At 36.4% G+C, this 16,544-nt stretch overlaps 1 long non-coding RNA gene across 1 annotated transcript in view; it reads left to right on the forward strand.

The window, feature by feature from the left end:
* The window catches only part of LOC306663847, a 209,470-nt gene that overhangs the window by 37,445 nt on the left and 155,481 nt on the right, over positions 1-16,544 (forward strand). Inside the window, exon 2 of the long non-coding RNA XR_013764565.1 lies at positions 12,682-12,743. This is a non-coding gene — a long non-coding RNA (uncharacterized lncRNA). The remainder of the gene's footprint in view (positions 1-12,681; positions 12,744-16,544) is intronic.

Below are 16,544 nucleotides of genomic sequence, written 5' to 3' on the forward strand. Positions count from 1 at the left end.
GTACACGCAAAACAGAATTTGGTGGAAACCCCTGAGTGGTGGTTTTAGGGACATGTAAGGTTTATATCCTATCCAACCCAAATGCTTTTACTTAAAAAGTCATCAAATTAAAACTTACTGAGTTCACAAAGTTTTACTTAATTTTCAACTATATAGTATGCATGGACAGGCAAAATGAAACATTTATTTCAATGACAATGAGTTCTGTCTTTTAGTTTAGAATGCAAGAGCTTTGGTATTACCCATGCAGTATGGCAAATGCCGAGATGGAGGTTGAGGTGGGGAACTTGGTAAGATTCAGGATAGGGCAAAGGGATGGATTTTACATTAGTGATCTGGGACCTGAGATTTCAAGTTGACTTCAGAGTGTGCATTTGGGTGAGTTATTGAAATAAGTGGAAAATTGTCACATGAAGACACAGAAAGACTTAAAGCTTGCCTCATATGCTATTTATGGAGAGGGAGAAATCAATTTGATATTTGAGAGATAAAATTTTACCAAATGTCACAAAGGGTCTTTTGCTCCTTAAAAAACAGTTCTTTTGGCAAAGCGCCTGCTTTCACATTAGACACTTGCTTATGTTGTTTTCATTATACAATTCAATTTCTGCTTTTTTCATTTCACAAGTTTAATTTAAAACTGCTTCTACAGAATTATTTATATTTTATCTTATTCTCATTATAGAAGTTCCTAAAATAAAACATACAAATGTTTCTTGGTTTTGAATTTTTTTTTTTTTTTTTATGTCATGGATCCCTGGGTAATGGGAATGTATGTGGTAACAGAGAAATGAAAAACTCTTTTGAGAGAAAAGTTACAGATATGTAGAATATTGGAATGATACATCGGTGATACACTGATGATACCTGTGAATTATTAATTCTAGATTTTAATGGTAAAGTATAACATCTGCAATTAAATTTTATACCCCTCTCTACCAGTTAGAATATCACCTAGCATTATCTTACTTTAAAGAAGAAAAACAAGATATCTAGGATTTCATGTATTGTCAAACCAAAAACTTTCTGTAATTTCTCCTTGTGATATTAATCTCAGATATTTATTCATAATAAAATAAGTGAAGAAATCAATAGCTCTCTAATTGATGGAGAGTCTTGGGATGGTTGTATAAAGTTCATTACTCTTCAGACATTTAATAAGCAAATGTTCTCTCAGCAACTCCAAATGGCTTCAGTTCCTATTGAACACAACTCTCTTTTCAAACCATTGATGTGAAATGATTCTATTGACACTAGCTATTGAAGAAAACCTTTAGTTGAAGGGAACTATGTCCAACATTTATCTCTATTGGTGGAATTTTTTTCCATTTTATTTATTCTTCTTTTATTTTTTATGTGAGAAGGAAAAAACAAAGATCAAACACATCTATAGAACAAAGCACCAGGGTTTGCACCAATGTGCAGGGATGGGAAGATTTTGCTCTAATTTGCTCTGAAAAGCCCTGATGAATTTTCCCATAACCCATCCATAGGCCCAACAGTGGATGCCTCTGCCACTTTTGCACAATGTCTAAGAAATACACTTCTCACTTAAATTGCAATTTGTATACTTTTCTGGACATATCTCTTAAGCTTCTTTTTCTTTCTTTATTGTTTTTGAGTTTTAAAAACAGAAGGTAAATTTAGAAATGAACATGAGTAAAATAAGAAATTTGGAGGTGAAAAGTACTTTTTCATTCTTTCAAACAAGCATTTGAAAAAAGTGTCTGGACCCAAATTGTTTGGGCTGTTTTTATCCCAAGCTATGTCATGATACCAGTTGAGTAGACACCCAGAAAAGCCCTTCTGGGCATTGCAGGGTTTCTCTTTCCTTTGATGTTTGAAGTCAATACTGACTACATATCTACCATCTACTGGTCCTTTAATCAGTGTCCAGTCTGTCCGATAAGAATAGCTCCAGGATGGAGCCCCAGACCAGGCCATGGGCAGCACCCCTTTGTCCCTCTCACATGGATGGGACATGATTCCACAGGATTAGCCAACAATTATATGCTCTGAACTGATCAATTCAGTCAATTTACTGTGCAAAGTAAATTGATCCTTCAGAACAAAGGGTTCTGTCAGCAGGGAGCTACCTGAGAAAGCAGCATGCCTGTGTAAACAGTTCTGTCCTTGTCCCAGTGTGGAGTGGCCCTGCGCCATATGGTGCCACTATGAACTTATTAGCTGACGGATTAACTGATCTCTGCATTTGGGATCCCCAGTTTCCAGCTGTGAGAATGATTGATGGGCTAACTACTGCTCCAGTCTTGGAAGTTATTTCCTCCATTTAACAGAGTCAAGAAGACAGAAAATTGCCCCCTTTGTAAATGCTAATCTCACCACTCCTTCGAACACCCAACATAGCAATTTATTCAAGGCAAAGTCTTAAAATTGGTATAGTGCACATCAAATGCATACTAATTAGCAATTTCTTTTGAAGGCTCCATCACTTATTAAGGGTCTCCTTTTCCATATGTTCATCATGCCCCACTTCACCCTTTAATTACAAAACAGCACTTTCAACTAATTGTGAGAAGGTATATTGTGCCCGGAATCTGTATTAAACACTATACCTTCTGATGCCTAATTTAGGGTCACATCGAAGGCAGACAGATAAGCAGGCAAAAAGCTCATGACTGTCATCTGCAATTTTAGGCATATTTGGGCATTGTTCTGAAGGAGTGTTTTATCTAAGATGGCAGCTATGACACTCTTCAGCGGGCATCACAACAAGCACTGGGCAGAAGGAATAGGATTAATCCTAGGTTAATAAATGGGATAGTTTCTAGTTTGAGAGGAACCCACATGAATTCAACAGATACACGAGACTATTTGCAACTTTGCAACTACCTTACCCATTCCACACCACACAATCTTATAAGACTAATAATTTGTTATTTATGTATACTATAGTTGCACCAAAGAAGGGGGAATTTTGCAAAATGCACTTACAGAATAATGAAAACGAATGCCTCTCTCTTGTGAAATGTTGATGCTTCCCTTTATTAAAACCAGAGCCTTTGAGCTTTGTAAGTAACTCTAACCTTGATCCCAATTAAGCATCTATCATTTACTGTTTGTTGTAGCCGACCTTGCTGTAATATTGGATGATCACAAACTGATCAGCTCCTTTCTTTGACCAGTTATCCTCGCAAAATTTTCTAGACAATTTAATGATTATTTTTTTCTTGTTGACATTGGTACCCAGACATAGAACTAGTGAGAGTTTAGTGTTCTAGTATACTTAGGATACAAAATGGGGATTAACACAAAGAAACCTTGGGTTCAGGATAGGGAAAGGGCAGGTAAGGAATCCATACTTACAGAGAGTTTATTTTTCACAAAATTCTGGTGAACCAGATCTTATCAGGTAACAGTAGCATATTATAAGTACTCCAAGGAACCAGTCAGATCCACCTAAGAAAGATAAATTGCATCTCTTTGTGATGGTTATTAATACTTTAATTTCCAGGCTATCACACTCAGAATCACCTTAAGGTTGTGCTTTCAACCAAGATTTAGGTCAGATTCAGATCCAAGGTATAACTTCTGGCATATTTTCACTGTTTTGAATCTCAACTTCCTCATCTGAAACTCATGAGGGGAATTATACCTGACCCCAAAGGTTTGGGACAAATCCATGTACTGATATGCAAGTATGTGGCATAATATGGACCAGAGTTGGAGGTTAAAACATTTCCTTCCTTTCACTAACCACTTTGGCAACTTCAGTTCGTCAATCAATTCTCAGTACTATATTCACCATTTAGGTTACTTCTGTGGGAAAGAACTCGGGTATTTCTTTTCTTGAAGAGAGCATAAACTGTCATTAATATTTTCCCACAACTAGAAAAAAATGCTAAAATTCATATGGAAGTACAAAGACTCCAAAATAGCCAATGCAATGCTGAGCAAAAAGAGTAAAACTGGAAGCATCACAATACCTAATCTCAAGATATACTTCAGAGACCTGGTAACTAAAACCACATGGTATCGGCATTAAAACAGACACATGGATCCATGAAACAGCATAGAAATCCCAGAAACAAACCCACAGATCTATAGTGAACTGATGATTAACAAAGGCACCAAGAACATACATTAGAAAAAGGATAGCCTCTTCAATGAATGGGTCTGGGAAGATGAAATATCCACATGCAGAAAACTGAAACTTGACCTCTCTCTCACCATGCACAAAGAATCAGCTCAAAATAAACAAAGACATATATGTAGGACCTGAAACTTAAACTACTAGAAGAAAAACAGGAAACACATCAAGACTTTGGTACGGGTAAGAAATTTTTTATATATGACAAATACCCCCAAGAATTCAATTAAAAATGGCAAAATATCTGAATAAACATTTCTCAAAAGAAGAAATAAAAACAACCAGCAAATATCTGAAAAAAATGCTCAATACCATAAGCCATCAGAGAAATTTGAATTAAAACTAAAATGAAGTACTATCTTAACCAAGTTAGGATGGCTATTATAAAAAAATAGCAAATAGTGGCAAGGATGTGCATACTGTTGGTAGAAATGAAAATTAGTAAAACCATTATTCATAACAGTATGATATGATTCAGCTATCTCATTTCTAACCATACATCCAAACAAAATGAAATCAGCATTCCCAGGAGATACCTGTATATCCATGGCTATTTGGCACTATTCACAATCTCTAAGATATGGAATCAGCCTATTTGTCTATCAACAGATAAAGGGATAATACAGAATCACTATCACACACAATAGAATATTATTTGGCCATAAATAAAAATAAAATCATGTCATTTTTTCAGCAAAATAGATGAAACTGGAAGACATTATATTAGTGAAATAAACCAGACACAGAAGGACACGTACTGCATGCTTTCTCATATAGTGGAAGCTTAAAAAAAATGTTGACTTGAATGTATAGTAATGAACAGAAGTTAGAAAGGTATATGTGGGGGTGGAGATTGAATAAAGAGAGGTTAGATTTGATCGATATACACTATATGCATGTGGAAAATATCAGACCAAATACCATTAATAAGTGAAATAAAATGATTTTTAAAAGGAAACACTCATAACAAAAAGAAACTATCATTAAAATGGAAGGAAGATGAAAAGTACTGAATGTTATTTTCTCAAGTAATACAAAATATACTTACTATTAGTGCATAGTGGGAGTTAAACACTGATTTTAAAAAATTTAAAATCTGACTGTTCTTTCTTTTAATACAGTTGAATTTTCATGTTGAAATTTTGTTGTATACAGAAAGCAATTTGTGCAAATACAAAAGTTAGGGGATGGTCACTATATTTATATATTTATGAAAAACTATTTGTGTATTGATAAAAAAAAGAAAAAAAAAGAAAAACTGGGAACAGGAGGAAGTTATCTGTATGAATCTAGCAAACAAATTTCAGGTAAGAATAATAACAGCATTTTCTTTTGTCTTTGTTGGTTTGTTGGTTTAAAATTCTAAGCAATTTATGTTAATTTGGGATTGTACAGAAAGCCAAATAGACTCCCCAAATATTTTCAAATTAAATAATCACTTTATTTTAGCTTTGAAGATCTGACCTTAATAAATGTCTTTATTATAAAGTCTTTATAATATTTTAAAAATTGGGTCAGATATGCTTTTTTGAGACATTAAGAAGGTGAGTTCCAGTTTTTATTTTGAAATTATAATTTGGAAAAATAAATAGTGGCTTAAATGTATCTTATTTCTGATTATTCATGCTAATTGAAATGCTGTCTTAAAATAGTGTATAGCAGATAAATGATTTACATTTGGCCAGAGACTAGAGTATTACTGTTCCATCAGATTTATCTTTTCCTTCTACCTTTCCCTTCCCCATTTCAGGCAATTCTTTTAGAAAAATGTCTGGAAACATAATTTCCACCTCTGTACTGAACCACTCAAAGTTAATTACATGTCTAATTAAAAAAAAAAAAAATGGTACCAGGGCTGGGGTTGTGGCTCAGTGGTAGAGCGCTTCCCTGACATGTGTGAGGAACTGAGTTCGATTCTCAACACCACATATAAATAAATAAATCAAATAAAGGTCCATCAACAACTAAAAAATAAGTAAACAGATAAATAAATAAAGGAAGCATATTTTTTAAAAGGTACCATAATATTTCAAAAAGTTGTTTCTTATTGACTGATTTTTTTTTTTTTTTTCATGGCAGAAACCATAGGTCATATTCTGATGAAGAACCTCCAGCCTCAAGTTTAAGGGAAATTTTATCCCTTGGAAAACCTCTCCCTTCAGTCCAACTAGCTTTTGAATTGTAAGTGATATGACTATATGGACTCTCTTTTATACATCTGTATTTATCTTGTCTTTGAAAACTAGTTAAGTATTCAAAGAATGTGGTTGAATGGAGACAGTTGTGGTCTACCAAAAGCTTAGCCATTGGTCTATCAAATAAGACTAGGATGCCAGAGAATATTTGCAATATACTCTAGCCTTCTACAGTATTCTGAGCTTATATTCAGACTTTTTAAATTGTACTTTTTCAGAGTGGAAGTCACCTCTATTCACCTCTCATTTTCTCCAGGCAAGCACTCCATTAGAATTGAGTTACAGAGGATCACTTATTCTAGACAGGCTACTTTACAAAATATTTTATTTGATCCTTCATCACTATAGAGGATCACTGCGGTATGCCTGGGTGTAGATGGCAGTTCTGGAGGTGGCTATATACATAATTAGGTGAGGAATCTCTCCTGCCAAACCTTGACTGAACTTTTTATTTTGGGAATCTTCTTGGTGAATATGCATCAATTCATTCACTATTACATAATGGAACAAAAACTTTGAGATTAGTTTTCTTTTTTGTTATTTTAAAGAGTTTTCAAAAAGCTGGGATTCATGTTTCTTGAAGGTTACATTTGGAACAGGCATGTACTCCTTAGTTTTGCATTCCTTTTTCAAGTATTTGGACTTTTACATTTTTTTTTTTTTTTTTTTTTTTTGGGTGCTGGGGATTAAACTCAGGGCCTTGTGCTTGCTTACAAGGCAAGCACTCTACTGACTAAGCTATCTCCCCAGCCACTGGACTTTTAAATTTCACAGCAGTTCAAGGGTTGCTACGGGGTAGTGTTTTTCCTCATGACATTAACAATGTCCCTGTGGTTAGCATGGTATATTTTAAGTGATATATATGTTCACAATATAAAATGTGGAGGATCTAAGCCAGCACCAGATGATTGTCCAGGCAAGAAAATGTACAAGTTTACATACTGAGGTTTAATTGAAAGAAGAGAAGAATCTCTTCCAACATTATTTTAAATTTTCTAAAAACACATTAATATAACTTGGAGAAAGGGAGGCAAGTGATGGTCCTAGAGGAGTCAAAAATTTACCTCCTATCTGTCATTTTGTGGATAAGACATAGGCACACCACCAGTACACCAGCAGGTGACAAACAGTACTCCTTCTCAGCCACGAAAACAAAAATGCTTTTGAAGCAAAGTCAACAATACTGTGGTATTGGCATTGTTTTCATAATAGAAAATAAATGAGTCTTAATAACCAGTTCAGAAATTTGCCTTAATTTGTCAGTCCATTTCCAATTAACAATATAAAAGCAATTCGACATACATAAGTTTCTGACATTTTATGCTTAGTAGAAAATTTTGTAATTTACTCCTAAAATTTTAAATATAAATTCAAAGTTGTCCAAAAAATTAGTAATATTAGATATATACTGGCAACTATTCATATTTTGGGAAATAGGTTATAACCAGCATTTCTGGATAGATATTTTACAGGTATTTTTGTCTTTTCTGAGAGAACAGTGCTCTTCCTCTCCTCTTTAAAATATTTGTTATGACAGTAATCCTCATTCAAATGAATAAGAGATTTTTTTTTATTCATCTGGATCAAAACCAGTATTGAAACATTTCTAGACTAACTCTTTTGCACATTTATTTCAGACTTGAGATTGAGGAAAGAAGCATGAAAATTGTACCTTTATTTATTTATTTTTTTTATTCAGAACTATCTTGAAAGACTTCAAATACTTTCTTTCTTTTACATAATGGCAGCTGGACTAACAGCTCTTGTGCCAGGTTAAAATCTGAATCAGTTTGAAAAGGCTGAGATTTCAAACCTCAAAAATTACTGTTTGTCATGGAAACTCAGACACAATAGTCCATGATGGAAATTCAGTCACCATAGTCAGGTGGATGGTGATGCCACCATAAGTAAATGTAATTAAGTTGTCTATACCAGGAAGAGAGTTAACTAATCATTCATAGGAAGCCTTAGTATCATCATTTTTTCAATTAATTATTTCCTTAATCATCTTTAGGTGCTTTATTTAAAGTTATGACTGTGTGAATCAAACCTACTTTTGATTTCTCTTAATTATTAATTCTGTGGAGATGTTGTGTCCTTTCCAAGCTCCCTTACAATCAAATTTCAAATCAATCTGGGCATCTCAAAAGCATTTCTAAAATACCATATGCTCTGTCAGCTGCATAGAACAATACGCTAATAATTATATTTCTCTTTCTTCAGGAGATCAAAGCCAGAGATGAGGTGATGTACACCTAAGATATTCAAACTCTAGCTTGAAGGTCAATTGGATCTGCTGACATATGTTACTGACTTTGTAACATGAAAGCCAGCTAAAAAGAAAGATCAGTGAAATGCATGCTTTCCATATTCGTAATTTCAGATCTATCCAAATGTTTACAGACTGGTTTGAAGAGATTTGCAGTTTCTTGTTATCAGTCTTATTAAAGCTTGGCAAACCTTTCATAATAAGTCTATCAACAACCCACCAGAAATTTGATTTCAGTCTTAGAGTGCCTGAATTTTTATGTTTATTGAACATTTTTTAATTGGAGGCACCAGGTCCTTTCCTGATCAGTTGCCCATAATGCCATATGAAAGAGTGACATATATGCTCAGCTTGAAAAGGCAACAATAGCTGAGGGAAAGCAGGGCTTTGTGTAAGCCCAGAAGAGGGCTGGCTGGTAGACAAATAGTGAGAGTTCCTTCAAAACTCTTTTAGGGCTGAGGCTGTAGGTCAGTGGTAGAGCGCTTGCCTCTCACATGTGAGGAACCAGGTTTGATCCTCAGCACCACATTAAAAAAAAATGAATGAATAGAGATATTGTGTCCATCTATAGCTAAAAAACTATTTTAAAAAACTGTTTTAGTGGGAGTACATTAAGCCTTGCAGAAAAAAGGAAACTAGATATCACTACTTCACCCTTGTGTTGTTTCTTTAGTTTAACTTAAAACATTGCCACAAAGAGACAAGTGCCATTCAAAAGTCAGAGTACCTCAACAAAACCAGAATTGTGAGTCATATCCACATCTGTCAACCACGTAGCACATTTGGAACTGCACTTTAGAAAAAAGGAAATAAAGAAAATGATGGCAGTTCCCTCTCTAGTAAATATACGTACCAATGCCAGATTAATTTTATCATCTTATTCAAGTGTCAAAACCTTGAAGGATTTGTTCCCTCTGTTCTTATAGTAAAATACCAACACCTGTATTTGTGTTTCAAAGCTCTCTGTAATATAACCCCACCCTACACATTCAATCCTACATGGAAGTCAGGGCCAGAATAGATGGATTCTAATTCCAGTTCCATCACTTACCAAACTGTGTCACCTTGTAGAATTTACTTACCCTCTGGGTGCTTCTGTTTTCTCCTCTGTAAATTGAGGATTAAAATAGTGTCTCTCTGATATGGTTTGTTATGAAGATTAGATGAGTTAATATGTGAATACTCTAAAACTGTCTAACAACTAGTGCGAAGCAGAACTATAAAATGCTTAAGAAAGTAAAGGATGTTCCAGTTATCTATACTGCTATTGAGCATGTACTTCACTGCAATCAGAGACTCAGCTGTCCTTCCACAATGGTCTGCTCAGAATCCACACCTCTAGTCATTGTCAGTCTTTACACCATTGCTACTGGTTCTGTTAACCTTCTCTCCTATTTACTCAAAACCCATTCAATTGTTCAAAGCCAAGACAAATTCTCTATGATGATGTTCTAGAGGGTTTTATGTATTTTTTTAAAAATGAATGGTATCTCTTATTGATTTACCATTGTTTGGTCCTTTATCATACACTAATTTGAATTGCAAATTAATATTTACTTGAATTTTGGCCTTGTTTTCCCAAATAGCTGTGGAAGACTGGGGCAGATACTTGTTTTATATCTTCTGTGAAACTGAGCCTGCTTGATCTTCTATATTCGATTGAATAATATTTAATGAAGTCAGTTAATGTTTTCTTTTTCAAAGCTCTCTGCAACAGTAATCACAGTAACTAAAAAGAAAAGGCTTAAGAAAAGAACAGATACACTCTTGGGGAGATCCAAGATGGTGGACTAGAGGGTGACTGCATCTCCAGTCACTCCAGAACCCAGGATTCAAGAAGGGGAGGCATTGAGAGACTCGGACTAAAATAGAGCCACAGGTTGAGTCTCCCCCACCTGGTGAAGCTCGGCCTGGGTGGCAGGACCAGATTCGGGTGGCTTATTACAGTAGGGCAGGGCAGCTGGAGTCTTTCCCAGGCAGCCCTGAGCACTCTGGTGGTGGGCTCCTCCCACAGGGCCAGATTCTCCAGCTTCTCAGAGCAGGTCCCCAGTGAGAGCCTTTCTGCACAGAACCAGCTCCAAGGCCCTGAGCTACCGCGCAGCGAGCTCCGGTCCGCAGGTTGCTTCAGGGACCAGGACAGGGCAGCCAGGGACTTCCCAAAGCAGCCCGGCTCCCTCTGGTGGGAAGCGCCTTTCTAGGCTAGCTTCTCGAAGGAGACTGCACAGTGAGAGCCTTTCTACACAGAGCCAGCCACAAGTCCCCAAGCCAGCAGAGACCTCCAACCCCCAAGCAGCCTCTGGGACCAGGGCAGGGAAGCCAGAGAACTCTCCAGGCGGTGCGGCCCCCTCCAGTTGCAGGCTCTTTCCACGGGGTGATCCAGGATGGCGGACTAGAGGGTGACTGCATCTCCAGTAGCTCCAGAACCCAGGATTCAGGAAGGGGAGGCATTGAGAGACTCAGACTAAAATAGAGCCACTGGGTGAGTCTCCCCCACCCGGTGAAGCTCAGCCAGAGCAGCAGGCCAGGATTCCGGCTGCTTATCAGAGTAGGGCAGGGCAGCTAGAGTCTTCTCCAGGCAGCCCTGCGCACTCTGGCGGTGGGTTCCTCCCACATGGCAAGCGTCTTGGTGCAGGCCCCCCAGTGAGAGCCTTTCCACATAGAGCCAGCTCAAAGCCCTGGAACCAGTAGCAAGTGAGGGGCAGCTTTCTTTGGAAGCACTGCATTATCAAGTTACTACAAGACTTCAGGCTACTGAAGGCTGGGAGGTGATACACTGGAAATCTACAGGGACACTCTAAGCCAATAGACGAAATCTGCAATATCACAGAGTCCCACTGACATCTGACCAATATGAGAAAACAAGGGAAGAAAATGTCCCAAACAAACCTAGAAACTATATCAATAAAATCAATGAAACCCAATGACAGCAAGCAGAAGAAATGTCAGAAAGGGAGTTCAGAATGTACGTAATTAAAACAATCAGGGAAGCAAACGAGGAGATGAAAGGGCAAATGCAGGCATTGAAGAAGGAGATGAAAGAGCAAATGCAGGCATTAAATGACTGCACCAATCAACAGTTAAAAGAGCAAATACGGGAAGCAAGAGATCATTTCAATAGAGAGTTAGAGATACTGAAAAAACAAACAAACAGAAATCCTTGAAATGAAAGAAATAATAAACCAAGATAAAAACTCCATAGAAAGCATAACCAATAGAATAGAACACCTGGAATATAGAACCTCAGACATTGGGAAAAAAAAATATTTAATCTTGAAAAGAAAGTTGACCAAACAGAAAAGATGGTAAGAAATCATGAACAGAATCTACAAGAATTGTGGGATATCATGAAAAGGCCAAATTTAAGAATTATTGGGATTGAGGAAGGCTTAGAGAAACAAACCAAAGGAATGAACAATCTATTCAATGAAATAATATCAGAAAATTTCCCAAATCTGAAGAATGAAATAGAAAACCAGGTACAAGAGGCTTATAGGACTCCAAATATACAAAATTACAACAGACCCACACCAAGGCACATTATTATGTAAATACCTAACATACAAAATAAAGACAGAATTTTAAAGGCCCCGAGAGAAAATAATCAAATTATATTCAGGGGGAAACCAATAAGAATATCAGCAGATTTTTCAATCCAGACCCTAAAAGCTAGAAGGGCCTGGAACAACATTTACCAAGCCCTGAAAGAAAATGGATGCCAACCAAGAATCTTATACCCAGCAAAACTTACTCTCAGATTTGACGATGAAATAAGATCCTTCCATGATAAACAAAGGCTAAAGGAATTTACAAAAAGAGCATCGGCATTACAGAACATTCTCAGCAAACTATTCCATGAAAAAGAGATGAAAAACAACGATGCAAATCAGCAACGGGAGGAACGAGCCTAAAGGAATAGCCAAATAAAGGAGAAACCAAATCATGTCAAAAATCAAAAATGAGTCAAATGACTGGGAATACAAACCATATCACAATAATAACCCTGAGTGTTAATGGCCTGAACTCATCAATCAAAAGACACAGACTGCCAGATTGGATTAAAAAGAAAAATCCAACAATATGCTGCCTGCAACAGACTCATCTTATAGAAAGAGATACCCATAGACTAAAGGTGAAAGGATGGGGAAAACATACCATGCGCATGGACACAGTAAAAAAGCTGGAGTATCCATACTCATTTCAGATAATGTGGAGTTCAAACCAAAGTTAGTCAGAAGGGATAAAGAAGGACATTTCATACTGCTTAAGGGAAGCATAAATCAGCAAGATATAACAATCATAAATATCTATGCCCTGAACATTGGCTCATTCATGCATGTCAAACAAATCCTTCTCAATTCCAGAAATCAAAGAGACCACAACACAATAATACTAGGCGATTTTAACACACCTCTCTCACCTCTGGATAGATTGTCCAAACAAAAATTGAATAAAGAAACCACAGATCTCAGTAACACAATCAACAATTAAGACTTAACCGACTTATATAGAATATACCATCCAACAAAGAACGAATATACTTTCTTCTCAGCAGCACTTGGATCCTTCTCTAAAATAGACCATATTTTATGCCACAAAGCTACTGTTAGCAAATACAAGAAGATAGAGATACTACCTTGTACTCTATCAGATCATAATGGATTAAAATTAGAAATAAATGACAGAATAAAAAACAGAAACTTCTCCAATACCTGGAGATTAAATAATACACTATTATATGATGAATGAATAACAGAAGACATCAGGAGGGAAATAAAAAAATTCTTAGAAGTAAACGAGAACAAAGACACATCATATCAAAATATCTGGGACACTATGAAAGCAGTACTTAGAGGAAGATTTATTTCATGGGGCGCATTCAACAAAAGAAGTAGAAATCAACAAATAAACGACTTAACACTACAGTTCAAAGCCTTAGAAAAAGAAGAGCAGACCAGCACCAGAAGTAGTAGAAGACAGGAAATAGTTAAAATCAGAGCGGAAATCACCGAAATTGAAACAAAAGAAACAATTGGAATAATTAACAAAATAAATAGTTGGTTCTTTGAAAAAATAAACAAAATTGATAAACCCTTAGCCACACTAACAAAGAGAAAGAGGGAGAAAACTCAAATTACTAAAATTCGGAATGAACAAGGAAAATCACAACAGACAAGAGTGAAATACAAAACATAATAAGAAGCTATTTTGAAAATCTATACTCCAACAAAACAGAAAACCTCAAAAACATCACCAAGTTCTAGAGACATGTGAATTACCTAAACTGAACGAGGAGGACATACACAACTTAAATAAATCAATTTCAAGCAATGAAATAGAAGAGGTCATCAAAAGCCTACCAACAAAGAAAAGTCTGGGACCAGATGGGTTTTCAGCTGAGTTCTACAAAACCTTTATAGAAGGGCTCATTCCAATACTCCTCTAAGTATTCCATGAACTAGAAGAGGAGAGAACCCTCCCAAACTCATTCTATGAAGCCAATATCACCCTGATACCTAAACCAAACAGAGACACTTTGAGGAAAGAAAATTTCAGACCAATATCCTTAATGAACATCGACGCAAAAATTCTCAACAAAATTTTAGCAAATCGCATACAAAAATATATTAAAAAGATAGTGCACCACGATCAAGTGGGTTTTATCCCAGGGATGCAAGGTATTTCGATATCTGGAAATCAATAAATGTCATTCACCATATCAACAGACTAAAAGTTAAGAATCACATGATTATTTCAACAGATGCAGAAAAAGCATTCGATAAAATACAGCATCCCTTCATGCTCAAAACACTAGAAAAAATTGGGGCAGTGGGAACATTTCTTAACATTGTAAAGGCCATCTATGCTAAGCCCATGGCCAATATCATTCTCAATGGTGAAAAACTGAAAGCATTCCCTCTAAAATCTGGAAGAAGGCAAGGATGCCCTCTTTCACCACTTCTATTCAACATCATTCTTGAGACTCTAGCCAGAGCAATTAGACAAACCAAAGAAATTAAAGGGATACAAATTGGAAAAGAAGAACTCAAACTGTTTGCTGATGACATGATTATATATTTAGAAGAACCTGGAAATTCCACCAGAAAACTCTTAGAACTCATAAGTGAATTCAGTAAAGTAGCATGTTACAAGATCAATGCTCATTAATCCAATGCATTTTTATACATAAGTGATGAATCTTCAGAAAGAGAAATTAGGAAAACTACCCCATTCACAATAGCATCGAAAAAATAAAATACTTGGAATCAATCTCACAAAAGAGGTGAAAGACCTCTACAATGAGAACTACAGAACACTAAAGAAAGAAATTAAAGAATACCTTAGAAGATGGAAAGATCTCCCATGTTCTTGGATAGGCAGAATTAATATTGTCAAAATGGCCATAGTACTAAAAGTGCTATACAGAATCAATGCAATTCCAATTAAATCTCAATGATGTACCTTACAGAAATAGAGCAAGCAATTATGAAATTCATCTGGAAGAATAAGAAACCCAGAATAGCTAAAGCAATCCTCAGTAGAAAGAGCGAAGCAGGGGGTATTGCAATACCAGATCTTCAACTCTATTACAAAGCAAGAGTAACAAAAACGGCATGGTATTGGTACCAAAATAGACAGGTAGATCAATGGTACAGAATAGAGGACATGGACACAAACCCAAATAAATACAATTTTCTCATACTAGACAAAGGTGCCAAAAATATGCAATGGAGAAAAGAGAGCCTCTTCAACAAATGGTGCTGGGAAAACTGGAAAACCATATGCAACAGAATGAAATTAAACCCCTATCTCTCACCCTGCACAAAACTCAACTCAAAATGGATCAAGGACCTCGGAATCAGACCAGAGACCCTGCATCTTATAGAAGAAAAAGTACGTCCAAACCTTCAAATTGTTGGCTTAGGTTCAGACTTCCTTAACAGGACTCCCATAGCACACGAAATAAAAGCAAGAATCAACAACTGGGATAGATTCAAACTAAAAAGCTTTCTCTCAGCAAAGGAAACTATCGGCAATGTGAAGAGAGAGCCTACAGAGTGGGAGAAAAACTTTGCCACTCATACTTCAGATAGAGCGCTAATTTCCAGAATCTATAAAGAACTCGAAAAGCTCTACACTAAGAATAAAAATAATCCAATCAACAAATGGGCTAAGGAAATGAACAGACACTTCACAGAAGAAGGTGTACAATCAATCACAGACATATGAAAAAATGTTCAATATTGGTAGTAATAAGAGAAATGCAAATCAAAACTACCCTAAGATTTCATCTCACCCCAATTAGAATGGCAATTATCAAGAACACAAGCAACAATAGGTGTTGGTGAGGATGTGGGGAAAAAGGTACACTCATACATTGCTGGTGGGTTGCAAATTAGTGCAGCCACTCTGGAAAGCAGTATGGAGATTCCTCAGAGAGCTTGGAATGGAACCACCATTTGACCCAGCTATCCCACTCTTTGGCCTATACCCAAAAGACTTAAAATCAGCATACTACAGAGATACAGCCACATCAATGTTCATAGCTGCTGAATTCACCATAGCCAGATTTTGGAACCAACCTAGATGCCCTTTAGTTGATGAATGGATAAAGAAACTGTGGCATATATATACAATGGAATATTATTCTGCCATGAAAAATGATAAAATTATGGCATTTGCAGGCAAATGGATGAAATTGGAGAATATCATCCTAATTGAGATAAGCCAATCTCAAAAAACTAAAGGACGAATGATCTCACTGATAAGCGGATGAGAACATATAATGGGGGGTAAGAGGGGTTAGCGTTAGGGTTAGGGTTAGGTTTAGGGTTAGGGATAAGTAGGGTGGTAAGAATGGAGGCAGTAAGGACTGTATAGAGGGAAAAGAGGGGTGGGAGGGGTGAGGGGGAAGGGAAAAAATAACAGAATGAATCACACAACATTGCCCTATGTAAATTTATGATTTTTA

This window comes from Sciurus vulgaris (assembly GCF_902686455.1).
Source record: "Sciurus vulgaris genome assembly, chromosome: 6".
Taxonomy (NCBI): Eukaryota; Metazoa; Chordata; class Mammalia; order Rodentia; family Sciuridae; genus Sciurus; species Sciurus vulgaris.